The sequence below is a fragment of the Falco naumanni genome, chromosome 15 (genome assembly GCF_017639655.2).
Source record: "Falco naumanni isolate bFalNau1 chromosome 15, bFalNau1.pat, whole genome shotgun sequence".
NCBI lineage: Eukaryota > Metazoa > Chordata > Aves > Falconiformes > Falconidae > Falco > Falco naumanni.
In genome coordinates, this window is record NC_054068.1 from 4,077,124 (window position 1) to 4,090,291 (window position 13,168).

Sequence of the window (13,168 nt, forward strand, 5' to 3'; positions counted from 1 at the left end):
GGAAAACATCACAGTGACTCTGCTCTGGGTTCAGACACTCAGAGAATGGCTGCAGTAACACAGCACAGTAACTACCAAGTCCTCTCCAAAATCCCAGGAGTGCTTTATTCAAGATACTTAGCTACAGACTGCAATTATTCTTGTACTTACTGTAAGTAAGAATAGAATGTCCTTGTTTCAAGGAATCAGTGGCCTCAACTGGCTCCAGCATTCACAACTTGCTAGTGACAGAGAGAAATAAATGTGATGTTAAAATATTTTGGATGAACGTCATCCATGTTTAATGCATCAGGGAGTGATCTGGCACACTTTGTGCATCTCTTTGCTTGACTGTTTAAAACAGCAACTGTGCCTGTATCCAAGTGAAGAACAAGATTTATATAGTCAAACATCTATAATTCATGGATTTTACTGCACTAATGAAAATGCAATGGCTTCGTGGCTGCGACCTGCCATAAACCAGTGAGTTTTTACTGTGAATGGCTGCAGCTCACTATAGGTATTACACTGAAAGGAGTGACAGTGGGAATGTCAGCATGGCTGGGGCAATGATGAGACCAGATTTTTGCCAGCTTCCTCTTGGCAGTGGCTTTGTGCTATTTCCTGGTTCCACTGCCAGGCCTTGTCTTTTCTACTCATGGCTCCATCCTCTACTCTTATTTTACCTACTGACACTACACGTTTCCACTGCAGAGCTTTTTCATACTCTACTGCTACATCCTTTAGCAGCAGCAGCTTTTCTCTTCCTCTCTAGCGACCCTCCTACTTCCTGTCCCATCCTTCAAATCCGGGGTTTTGACACTGATTTCCCTTCTGCTCCCTTCCTACACAAATTTCTTTGTTTCCTGTACTTATCCTGAAATGCTGGTCCCACCTTGTTGTTTTCCTGTGCTTGCCTGACTGGTGAAGGCAGCCTGCCCACTTATGTGCCAGGAGCTTAGGTCATATGAAAGATCTAACAAATCACAGCATGTGAAAAAGGACAGGTAAGGTCCAAGCAACAGCTGAAGGATGAGGTTTAGTAAAATGTTTTTGATAAAGCCACCAAATGGACAGCACAACAGTGAAGGTAAGTGCATATTTCACACTTGGAGCAGAAATCAAGATGTGGAAGAAAGTCTAGCAAATTTAGCTAATGTTGATTCAGCTGATATCCCCAGGGTGATCCACTACATCTGCTTTATCCTTTTGCAGTTTCCTCAGGCCACTGCCTCATCTTGGAGTCTTCATAAAAAAAAACAAAACCCAAACAAACACACACAACTCCCCCCACCCCAAACCAAACAGGGTTCATCTGTATGTATGGGTTTTTTTAGTCTGTGCTCTGTGTATTGGTCTGTGCCAAGTGCTCCTGGAGGACATGTAGTTCCAGGAACCACTGGTGTATTTCAGGTACTGGCTGACCTGCTGGAAGCAGGAAGAACAAGCTGGAAATGTCCAGGTGAAGTCCTCATAACTGATTGTTTGGCAGAATTATGAGCATCCATTCTCCAAAGCCTGTGATAAATGCCAAGAAAACCTGAAGTTGTAGGACCGCCTATTGGAAGTGCCTACAATGACCACATCACAGAGCATATGTATGCTAATATATCAGATTTAATCTAATACATATCTGATATATATGTATAAAAATATTTTTAAGTAGACACTGTAAAATGTAAATAAGATTTACTAATTCCTCTCCTGCTTTATTCCTAAAGGGATTTTAAAGTTTATGAACATACCATAATATACCCAAGATACAGTGTATATCCAGTGATACATAGCTAACTCTGAGGAAACACAGAAAGCCTCTGAGTGCACATAAGAGCAATTGCTCTTTTAGGATGTCAGACCAAGAATAGTATCCATTTGAAACACCACGAAGAATTTAGGTCAGGAGAACATAATTACCCAAGTTGGAGTTTGTCCAGGTTTACCTGGATTACTACTGCTAAAAAAAGCAGAATGGGACCATGAGTTAACACAAGTGATTAGGATCTGTGTTTAGCAAAGGTTTTTAAAGATACTAACATGAATTAAACATCCTATTCCAACCAATTTTCATATGAGTTCTGCATTCATTTTATTAAAATCTCTCCTCTATGCTGTGGCATTCAGTTGCTGCTTTCTGGTTAGTCACAGCAGTAAATGTAATTTATTTTTCTCCAAAGTTTAAATGCAAAAAAATTACACATTACTGAGGCTAGACGTCTCTTTTTGCATTTTTTTTTTTTTTTTTTGGGGGGGGGGGGGGGGGGCTCTGTGTGGTCTCAGTCCTGCAAGGAACCTCCAGGTTGAACAGGATTAAGGGCTCTCCTTCCTATGAGCCCTAAATTGGCATCTCTAGCTCTAAACCTATTAGAAAGTCAATCAGTTCCCCAAAACCTACTACAGCATGCATCTGTAAAGCATAATGTATTTCCAAATGTAGGTTAAGAGGCTAAACTGGGTAGCAGTCTTTGCACAACAGGTGATTTGGTAGGACATCCTTGTGCACAGTTTGCCTGTGTGCTCATGCCAACTCAGGCAGGCTGACCTGCTTTATTATAGTCACAGACCAACACTGCTCTTTGCCTTTCAAAGAAATTAAAAATAACGAATGCCTCATTCCCAGAACAATAGTTATTGCTAAAGGAAACAGAGGCAGACTTGGGCATGTTCAGAGCTGAATAATTCCTGACAATTTTCCTTTCTGTGCTAGCCTGTCCCTTGCAGACCTATTTGCTATATATTTGCTGACTCACAAATCCTTCCATGTGGCAGACTTAAAAGACTTTATTATAAATACACTAATAATCTGAGCTGTCGCTACTGCTAGCTGCTAAGCTCCTGCTTGGGGCGCTGGCAATAGTGAGTTCTTACATTCCTCTATTTTACATGAGGGAGACTTAATCTGGATGGATTTGTTATCGGACGTCTACCCTGTAGGATTCTACAGCTACTTATTCCTACTTCCACTTTCTGGGGAAGGGATGGATTGCGTTGGTTATTTTGCTTGCAGAGAGTAAAAAAGCAGCTAATATTTCCTCCTTTGTGTGAATTGTGTTATTCAGCAAGGACTGTTGCAGTTATTTATTCTGGAGGGCTCTTATACTTAACACAAGGACCCAGGGAACACGTATCTATGTCTCTGCAGCTTGTCAAGAGGCAGAGCAGTCATTTCTCCATGCCTTTTAACATGTGCAATGAGAACACGACTGTACAAGCTGCCTTGTGTCCTGGAGAGAGACCACAACTTCAGATTGGGAAGAAGGCTGCGACCAGAGCTTTGCCATAACCAGGGGAAAAGGAAGTCATGCTAAGCCTCTAGCCAGCAAAAGTTCATTACCAACTGTTACCTCTGCGAGGCTTCGCTGCCCACCCCTCAGCCTTTCTCCACTCCTTCCAGCTCCTCAGCCTAGAGGCTAGCAGAGTAGAATAGCTCCCCCGTTCATATTTTCATTCTGTGATGGTAATCAAGTAGGCAATCATACATATGCCAGGATTGACACTGGCAGGAATCATGAAATTAGAACCACTCCCCACCCCCTCACACTTCACTTCTGTTGAGACCCGGAGCATTATTAATCCCCTAACATGAATTCAATTGAATTCTGTTCATATAGTCAGGGAAAATGCATGTGCAAATTAGACTTTTGCCCCTAATTTGCACATGTACCTGAGTTTTAAACATCATGCCCAAGATCCCCTTGGGAAAATGGGTCAAAATTCAATGACGAAATATTCTGCCGGTACAAAGGATTTTTTCTGCAAAACCTCTGCTTTCTTTGAGAACACATTGATCTTCATGTGTTAGCATGTTAAAAAGTACCCAAAACATGAAATACTTTAATGGGGTTGAATTATTCCACTTTGGCTTTATGCCCAGGGAATATTGTGGCATTTCGTACATACAGTTCTCTCGCGCATTTTCATTCAGAAGTAATAGGATTGATACTATAATTGTTGCTGGACTGCTATGCTCTGCAAACATTTGCTGTGTTGCATGTTTGAGATAGAGGGGGGTAATCACTCGTGAATGATTTCTGTGGGAGAGTCTTCATGCTGCACCAGTCATTTCATATGCACTGTGATTTATTCATTGTCAGAAATATCATTTGAAAGACTACAGCTGCTCAGACCTGGTATGAAAACAAAAAGGAGATCTACCTACAGCGGGCACCAAGGGCACTACGGAACCTACCTCACTATTTAAAGAATACATTCATAAAATGCAATCATATAGGAATATGTGACTAAATACTATACATTCTGTTCTTTAAAGCTCAATCAGATAATAACAATATAATCCCTCACATCACCTCTACTTTCTTTTTGTATTTAGCAGTTCCTCAAGTTGTTCCTATTCCCTTTTGGCCTGTTCCTACTTTTGCATCAAAAAAAAATAAAAAAAATGGTGATCTCTTTTCATTACATCAAGTAAGACAGAGACAATCAAAGCCAGATTTGTCTGGAAGCTTACTGAGGCATGTTCTTTAGAGAACTGGCAAAGTCTTTTTGGCTGAATTTTCCCTATTTCCTGCTTCAGCTGCTGTGATGCAGGAAATCCCCCCACCCATACAGCTGGTTCCCCTTTCAGCCAAAGGATGCAAGTGTCATTCCATCTGTAAGTTATGCACACCACATCCATTTGTGTAAAATCTTGGATGGACTCGGAGGGAGTTGTTTCGGCAAACAGTCAGAATCAGCTGAGATAAATCAGGGAAATTCAGGTTCATACCGATAAAGGTCCTCCAGTTTCTGTCAATTGATAATCTTGTGGTAAATTCTAAGCAGGTAGCAGAAGGGTGAACTGGGTAACCATGGAGCTATTGCTAACATCCAATGTGACTCAGAGCAAACAGAGGATAAGTTTTTCTCATAAGTAGAGAAAATGTTAGCTGTGTAGGAATTCCTTCTGTCCCCCAGGGGTAAGGATGTGAAGGTCAGTGGCTTGAACAGAACTGCTTTTCACATTTCAGTTTGAGAGGGAAAGATGGTTCTGAAGCACATTCAGCATATAGAGAATAAAATACAATGAGAAATTCCCCTGAGCTATCCTGCTGCATTGTGGGCAACCGAAGGAATTCCCCAAATCTCCTGTCCAACACAAAGCTCATGCAATGGGCAGAGCTTTGTGTAAAACTGTTGTTTGCATAATTAGGGTACGGATAGAAAAATGAAAGGTTTGATTTTGCCACTGTAAACAGATATCCAAGATGGGACCAAGCAAGCAGCTAGAAAGACAAAACTATCACAGTCCAAGAAGTAGCCAAATAAATCCCCATCCATGGAAGCTCACAGTACTCTTCTAAGCTGAGGCCAGAGGTGTGCATATAGCTAATGAGTAGCTGCTTCTGCAATCAAATTAGTAACCTTTTGGAGCAGGGCATAAGGAATAGATGAAGCAATAATCTCTCACACCACTCCTACAGAGCTCATCTCCCAGAGCCCTAAAATTTTGGCACACAGAAAATGCACCAAAGCTTTTCTGGCTGTAGTAAGGGAGAGCCTTTCCAAAGAGAGCAATGCAAGACCAGCAGTTATAGACCTCACCCCACCAAGAAATTCTGGAACTGAAAAGAGCCACTGGACTGGGTGATTTCATTGCAGGGATCCTGTTGATCTGAGTAACTGGAAAACAACACCTGATATTCCCACTGACTCCAAGAGCAGCTGCATTTGCTCAGCCTCATGAAGCCGGGGAACAAAGGGCTGCCAGTCCACAAAGGGTCCATGATAAAGTCGCTATAGACTCTGCTCAGACGTGATTTCTGTGATGAAGAAAATAAGAAAGAGGGCGAGGAAGAGAGAAAAGACCTTAAAGCATGAGCCATTTTAAGTTTTAGTATGAATCCTTTACAGTTTGCGATTGGGGTTGCCATAGCAATCCTGAGCCTTTCTGAATAAAGGCAGATCTGAAGCAAGCAACATACAAGTGGGCAGTTTGTGCCCTCTCTGGTGTCTGCACACATTCAGAGCAGCCCTCCCATAGCTCCTGGACACCTGCAACTGCCTGTAGTATCACCAAGCAGATGCTTGCATCACAAATTTTGGGTAAGGATTAGTACAAGTAGCTAGCACAACTAAAAAGCACCTTTTAAAGATAATTTCTTATTTCAAAGCCTGTTCCCAAGGCATGCTAAGCCACCTTCTTACTTTGGAAAGGGACAGGGTGTAGAGTTTGCTGGGCCCAGGCAGTCAGCAAAGCTGTACCTTTAGAGCAGTTTTTCAGGATCTCATGGAGTGGTCTGGCTGGGGAGATTCAGGGTACAGCAAATCTGGGATCTAGACCCTCACACAGTGAAATCAATGAAAGTTTGAAGTTACCTTTGAACAGCAGGACTGAATCTTGAAGGGAGAAGAAAAAAATACCCAACACCTAAACTGCCCCCTCCTGCCCCGCAACACTAAGGTTATTTCTGCAAGGTACTGAGAACAACCAGCACCCATTTACTTACTGGAGCACGCTTAGGATCCCAAAGGGGACCTTTAGCTCCCAGGATATACAGAAGATGAGCACATAATCCTGGAAGCAGTTTCTCTGGGGTCAGAGACAAAAGAAAGCCTGTAGCTCTGCACTGTTATAAATGAGAAAGAGATCACATAGCAACTTTTATTCTGCAACTTTCAAACAAACTTTTATAGCAGGGAGAAGGAGGGCATGGGAGGCAGGTGTAAAACCACAGCCATGACACATCTCTCTCCAGGGTATTTGTATTTTGCTCACATTTCTTGGCTCCTGGTTTCATTGTTATTTGTATTGGAGCTGAAGCCAACAGTTTTGTAAGTCTTTCTGATTGCTAGGAAAGGCACCACAAGCTACAGTTCCAGCTCAGCACTGAAGAGAAGCTGTATATTAAACCAAAAATAAAAAAGGTCAAAGCAGCCAGCTACAGAGAGCTGAGAGGCCCATTGGGATTAAGAAGAAAGATTTACAAGGGAGCTGGTATAGACCCATTCTCCTCTGGCAGGTTCTTTACTAGTCTGAGATCTGGCATTTGTTAACACAGCCTTGTACGTCCCACTCCAAGAAAAGCCGAGATGGGAAGGCAAAAGGTAGCCAGGTTATCCTAGTGCCCTTGGTGAACTCTGTAATGCAGCTGATTTTGGTGCATAAGTTAGTTTGTGTTAATGGGCCAGGGTAGCAAATGCATTGACTTGTTTCTTCTCAAATAGGGCTTTTGTATCTGATTTAGACAGTAAGTTTTAAGTGGGGGTTCTCAACTCAGTGCTATTTGGAGAGGTTTCCCAGAGAACACATTCCTGAAGACACTCTAAGGAACTCCTGAGAGTTTAATGACTTTGAGTAATAGTAAGATGTTGGGCAATACAGCTACAGGAACAATTAAGCATGATCTAGAACCATGTCTTTCATTGTACCAGAAGTATCTGACTGTTTGGATAAGCCAAGTGAAGGAAAAGAGCAGACTTCATTGCAGGGGGGAAGGGGAACAACCGAAAAAAACCCCAAACACAACCAGTTTTAAAAAAAGAAATAACTCTTCAGCCTAATCAGTTCCACAGCTCAGGATACTGGAAGGTCAACCAGAGAGCTGCATAAGCTGGCATTGCTGCTAAGACAAAAACACATGCTGAACTTCCTCTCTGGCCTTTGGCTAGTTACCAAATCCTTGACCCATCATAAGTCATGACGGACCTCCTGGGGGGTGAAACCCACAGCCCTTCTTCAGGCTTCAGTACTCAATTTGTATGCAAGCAACAGGGTCTAATTCTGGGATATGAGCTTTAAAGAGGCAAATTACAGTTGCTGTGAAAGCTCGCAGTGCAGCTGGGCCTGGATTTGGACTCTGCTCATCAAGTACATGAGAAGCAATATTCTCAGTGAAAATGTCAGAACTTTTCACAAGGCTAGGAAGGGGAAAGAGTTCACCTCCATTAGCAAAAAGCTCCACAGAATCTTGCCTGAGAGGTCAGCACAGTATGGCCATTCAGAAGCTGCAAGAGAGCAAGGCCGGGTACTAAACTTCTCCTAACACTTGAGACAACATCGATACTTTACGTGGATTACAGAATATGTTTCCTTCTACAGACTCACATGCATTTTTATTCTGTTACCATAGAATTTACCCACTTGTGAATTCAAAAGCCAAATAGCCTGCGTTGCTAAACCTCCAGCTACAATAAGCACAGCTTTTTTAACAGAGCTCTTTAATGTTAACTCTGGTACAGTGGCTTTTCAATAACCCTCTGGATTCAGCACACTTTGTGTTGCTGCGTAGTCTGGAAGGGCAGTTATTGTGCATACTATAGTGGGTACTGCATTAAACATCTGCTGTGTGAAATCAGCAAACTCTCCAGCTGAGCAAATTGCTGGGTGGTGTTGGGACCGTGCTTAGTGCTGTGGTCATTTACTCGACTGAAAAAAAAAATAAATCCACCTCTCATGCAAGCTTTAACAAGGGACTCCTGTGCATGCCAGCTGTCAGGATGGGAAAAGCACTGTAATTGGAGTGATTAAAAGCTCACAATGGCAACAAAATGCCTCTTCATTTAAGGTGGAGTGATATGGCTGCTCTTGTAAAGCCTGCAAGGCTGTATTGGTCATCTTTGCACTAGTATTTGTAATTCTGTGAAGCTCACTCCCACAAGTTGGCATCTACATAAACACTTCCAGTAACTACTGGGGAATTGAAGCATAAAGGGATCTGCTAACCTCCAAGCTGTACGATGGAGCTGTGTTTCAAAAGGATTTTACACTTTGATATATTATTACAACAGTGGCAATTTTAGTACCTGATCAGCGAGGTGAACATGGGAGGGCTGTTGCTTATTACCACAAACAGTGCAGGAGCAGTGGTCTAGGCAGGAGACATTTCCAATGTATTTGATAGGACTCTAATGTCTCAGAGATAAGGATCCTTAGTGACATGGTTTAGTGGTGGACTTGGCAGTCTGGAGTTAGTGGCTGGACTTGATGATCTCAAAGGTCTTTTCCAACCTAAATTATTCTGCCCAAAATCTTACCACAAAATAGTGCCATCCAGAGTAATAGAATTACAATTGATTTGAATTGACTACACCAGTGAGATTTTGCAAATTAATTTGCCTCTCTTTGTCCCTCAAACAGTTGAGCCAAACAGTGTAAGTGTACAGGATTACCGAGTATTATTCAGGTTTTCTGGAAAATAGTGTCACCTCTCTCAAGCATACAAGAGACCTTGAGGAAAACCAAACAGTATTGTCCTCCATCTCTGAATGCCTTCCCTCCATGCACACTTCGTGCTGGATAAAAATAGCTTTAAACCCTGGGTTAAGTAAGCTTCTTAAGTTTGAAAAACCTGTTTCGAATGGACAAAGGAGGCACAACTGAGACACCATAAAAAGGCCTTTGGTTTCAGTGTCTGCAACTTAAAATGACACCGGATTGGCATTTCATGTGTCCAAGAGGGAACTAACATTGAGACATTGACTGCAAAGAGCAGAGGAAGCATGAATAGAGAGATGTGTGGAAACAGGGTGCGGCTGTCTAGTTCTCCTTTCTACTTTTCTCTCTCAGGATCCGACTAAGTTCCTTTTCAAGAATTACTGGAAGCTGAAACAAAAATTATTCACAAGGAAAAGACAAATCTATTCTGCATATCTCAGCAATACATCAGGAAAAAATAGTAAACCTACAGGTTGGTCAAGATCTTTGCTACAGAAGAATCCTCTCTGATCAGGCCATTTCCATAGCTTGTAATTTTAAAATGCTCTCACAAATACTAAAGTATTTTTAGACACATGCACTTTGCTTATTTCTGTTGTAATTATTTCTGAGTTCTAGTTCAAAGAAAAGTTGAGGAAAGTCAGAGAACAGGATATGAGATTGCTTGGTGCATTTTTAAACTGTAGTGCATGAAGCACTAGAGGTCTGTAGATTGCTCTGAAGGGACTAAGAAAGAAACTAAGAAAAGCAAGCCCATTGTCTTCCTAAGTTTATTAATTAAGAGCCACCAAAAAAAAAAGGGGGGGGGGGGGAAGGGGAAATGCTAAGCAAAATATTCTGAGACCTATCGCCCAGTTCTACTGGTCTGCTCATAGCTGGCTACATTTCAAGCAAGCTTGCTCGCCTCAGTATGCCTCAGTTTCCCCATCCCCCCACCCACCCCAACACACACCCTCAAGTGACCAACCAAAAGAACGAGTCAGAAGACTAATCATCTCTTACAATTATCCACACTAAGATCATCTTTAGAGAATTATGGCCCGAGTCCTGGCAGGACCAACTACTCTTGGCAGGACCAGAAACTAAAGCATTCTTATTCTTTCTTATTAATTATTACTATTGCCCTAAGAGCCCTTTTGGCCAAAATCAGTTTCTGTGGGAATTTGAAGTAGAAGCAGGACAGGTAGCTAGCTTGTGATGGAGGGGACTCATGACCATCCTAGAGCAAGCCATTCCCATGTCTAAATCAGTGCCTTTTGTGATGGGGTCCAGCTTCAAGGTGCCGAAGTCTGTCGGGTCCCTCACTACACTCACTTAACTCTATGTACTACAGCTCGGAGGCCGTGCTCCACCACTGACTGTGAACAGATCAAAGTCTAGAAAGGAGAAAAGTTGGTGGTAGCAGCCAGAATTATATCTATGTTTTCCCAGTTTCTGCTGTACAGAACAAGCAGAAGTATTTCACATTACCAGGTAAAATATTAAAGATATAGACATGTAGGAAACAAAGAGCAGATACTGTATTAAAACATGAGGAATTCTTACTGGACAAAGAAAGAACTTGGTGCAGGAACTGGTCTCAATGGACTGCAGAAGGAAATCACTGCCCCAAAACCAGGGTTTTGGGACAGGGGTTTATGACCTTTCAAGATATCGCTTCCTTTGAGGGAGCATGTCTGTGTTAGCAGTACCGAAGAAATCCCAAGTCAAATCCATAACCCACTGTGTCCAGGACTCAATGAATATCCCAGTGCAACAATCCCAACTGACAGTCCCTTACCAAACTTAAAGCAAAAGTCAACCCACAATAAATTCATACAACCTATTTCTGAGAAGGGATGCTCCCAGACCCCGCTCCCATTGTCACATACACTTGGTGTGGTTCCAAACAGGGTCACAGCCCAAAGCAGGAACCTAGATGAAGATAAGGTGGGTGGACAGAGTTTACATGTACCCTCTTCACAAAAACAGAAATCGCTTCTCTCCCTAGAGTTTCAGCTTCCTACCAAATAACCCTTCTTAGATTGGTCTCAGGGTTGAGCTTCATTTTTAAGAGTGACTGGCCTCTTGGTCAGATGTTAGCACTGCTTTCAGAAGAGCTGCAGTATGTTTTCCCTGTTCAGTACAGAGAGCCCAGTCAACATCATGAACATGCCCCTCAGGCTGGATTTATGTGGCTAAAACCCACATCACATCACCAACTCATGATAATACCTTAATTTCTTACTCATAGGTGCCCAAGAGGCTGCAATGTGAACCTGTCAGGAGACTGATCTGGCTTTAAAATCAGGTGATTTTTAAGCTGCATCAGTTCCCTGATCCACTTTGCTGTATAACAAATTCCTTTGACAAAACTGAAGGCAGGACAAAAGCAGGACCAAGCGGAAATGTAAGAAGAAAATAGAAGGGCAGGAATACAATAATCCTGCATTACCACTGAATAAAGTCATTCAAGTCATAAAATCACCAGAGAAATCTCATTACTGTGCCTTAGGCAGAATTAGGTATTCATACTGATGACAGGTAGTTATGGAAAGCTGCTTGTGCCCTCAGCCTCAGAGGACTTCAGCCTGAGAAATCCCCACTTGGAAGAACTAGTGAAAGTCTTGAACCAGAACAAGCACATGCAGCCAGCGTTCAGAACATTTTAACATACACACATAAAGCCCCTTAACAAAGTCTTTTACATTCCAGCTTGGTACACAAGATGTGTGTTAACTCTGAAAAATCTCAGGCAGGGATTTCAGAAGAGATCTATATTTTTTTTAATTCCTCCTCTTTCTCCTGAAGAGTTTAATGAGGAAATCTTAGAAGTCTTGGAAAAGGACAGACCTCCTGTGCCTATTCAGTAATAAGTCACAGGCCAAGTCTACCAGTTTGTTAGTACATGGAGTGGGATTTCTGCTCCTGTCATGCAGTCCAAAAGTAGATAACAAGGAATCATGGCTAATTTAACAACATACCTGAATAAGCCAGAAGCAAGCAATGCAAAACTGCAGATCTTCCTTGAATTTTCTCTAGAACTTGCCACCGGAAATTTTGCCAGCATGGAAGAATCCTTTGAAGAAAAGGACAAATGTGTGAGTCACTTAATCTCTCCTCTTAAACAAAGAACAGAATTACTCACCCACTCTAGTGGGGACAGGTATTAGGCTGAAAACCATAACTCTACCACTTCAGTATGTTAGTTATGTTAGAAGACAGCTTATTCTTGTTGTCCGGGCAGGCTGGAAATTGCTAGAGAGCAGGGAAGCTGCCTGTGCAGTGCTTTACAGGACCTGGAACTGGAAAGAAGGGAAGTGCAACACTGCTGAAGAGGGAGAACCAAAGGGGGGAGAGGGGAAAAACCCACTTCCAGTCTTCATGTATTTGAAAACCTAGACACAGGATATTCAGCAGGATTATAACCCAGCATTGTGACAGCTTTATAAAATAGATGGGACATGCCTCTTCCCTACAAAAAGTCAGCAATGATACTGATGGAAGCCAGCTGAAGATTGTTGAAGTCTTCAGCACATTGTCACACAGGTGGTGACAAGCTGTACCTTTACTTCAGCAGTTTCTCAGGGTGCTGCATGTTGCTTCAGGGGTGCCAACCTGCCTAGAACTGATTAACGCCTACAATTACTAAAATACACTACTCAGTTGGGAAAACCAAAATGTGTTAAGGGGAAAAAGAAGGAATTTACAGAGCATGATTCTTGGGTTCAATGCAAGAATTACTACTTGAAACTTTGTGGCTTCCATTATGTAAAAGGCAAGTTAAAGCACTGTAATGATCTCATTGGCTTTAAAAAACATTAAAGCCCTGTAGGGCAAATGAGAAAATAGTCTTCTGAATTAAAAGAAAAGAGGGAGGGATGGGGGGGAAGAAAAAAAACAACCCACTAAACAGATTCCACAACTATCACATTCAAGGTAACGCAAACAGTTGACACGAGCAGCGTTTCCACACATTACACTGATGCTTTCCTAAAAACAGGACTGTAAGTTCTCTCCCTCAGACTAAACAGGACACAAGAATTGATTTGGACTTGA

The 13,168-nt window shown here is 42.2% G+C and overlaps 1 protein-coding gene across 2 annotated transcripts in view; it reads right to left on the reverse strand.

Moving 5' to 3' along the window:
* KLHL36 (kelch like family member 36) overlaps positions 1-13,168 on the reverse strand; it is a 97,213-nt gene that overhangs the window by 68,393 nt on the left and 15,652 nt on the right. The window contains exon 3 of one of the 2 annotated variants that reach the window (XM_040615604.1): positions 12,094-12,188. The gene's annotated coding sequence lies outside the window, so the exon portion shown is untranslated. Of the gene's footprint in view, positions 1-150; positions 237-12,093; positions 12,189-13,168 lie in introns of those variants that run through there. The other variant, XM_040615605.1, reaches the window with a different exon arrangement.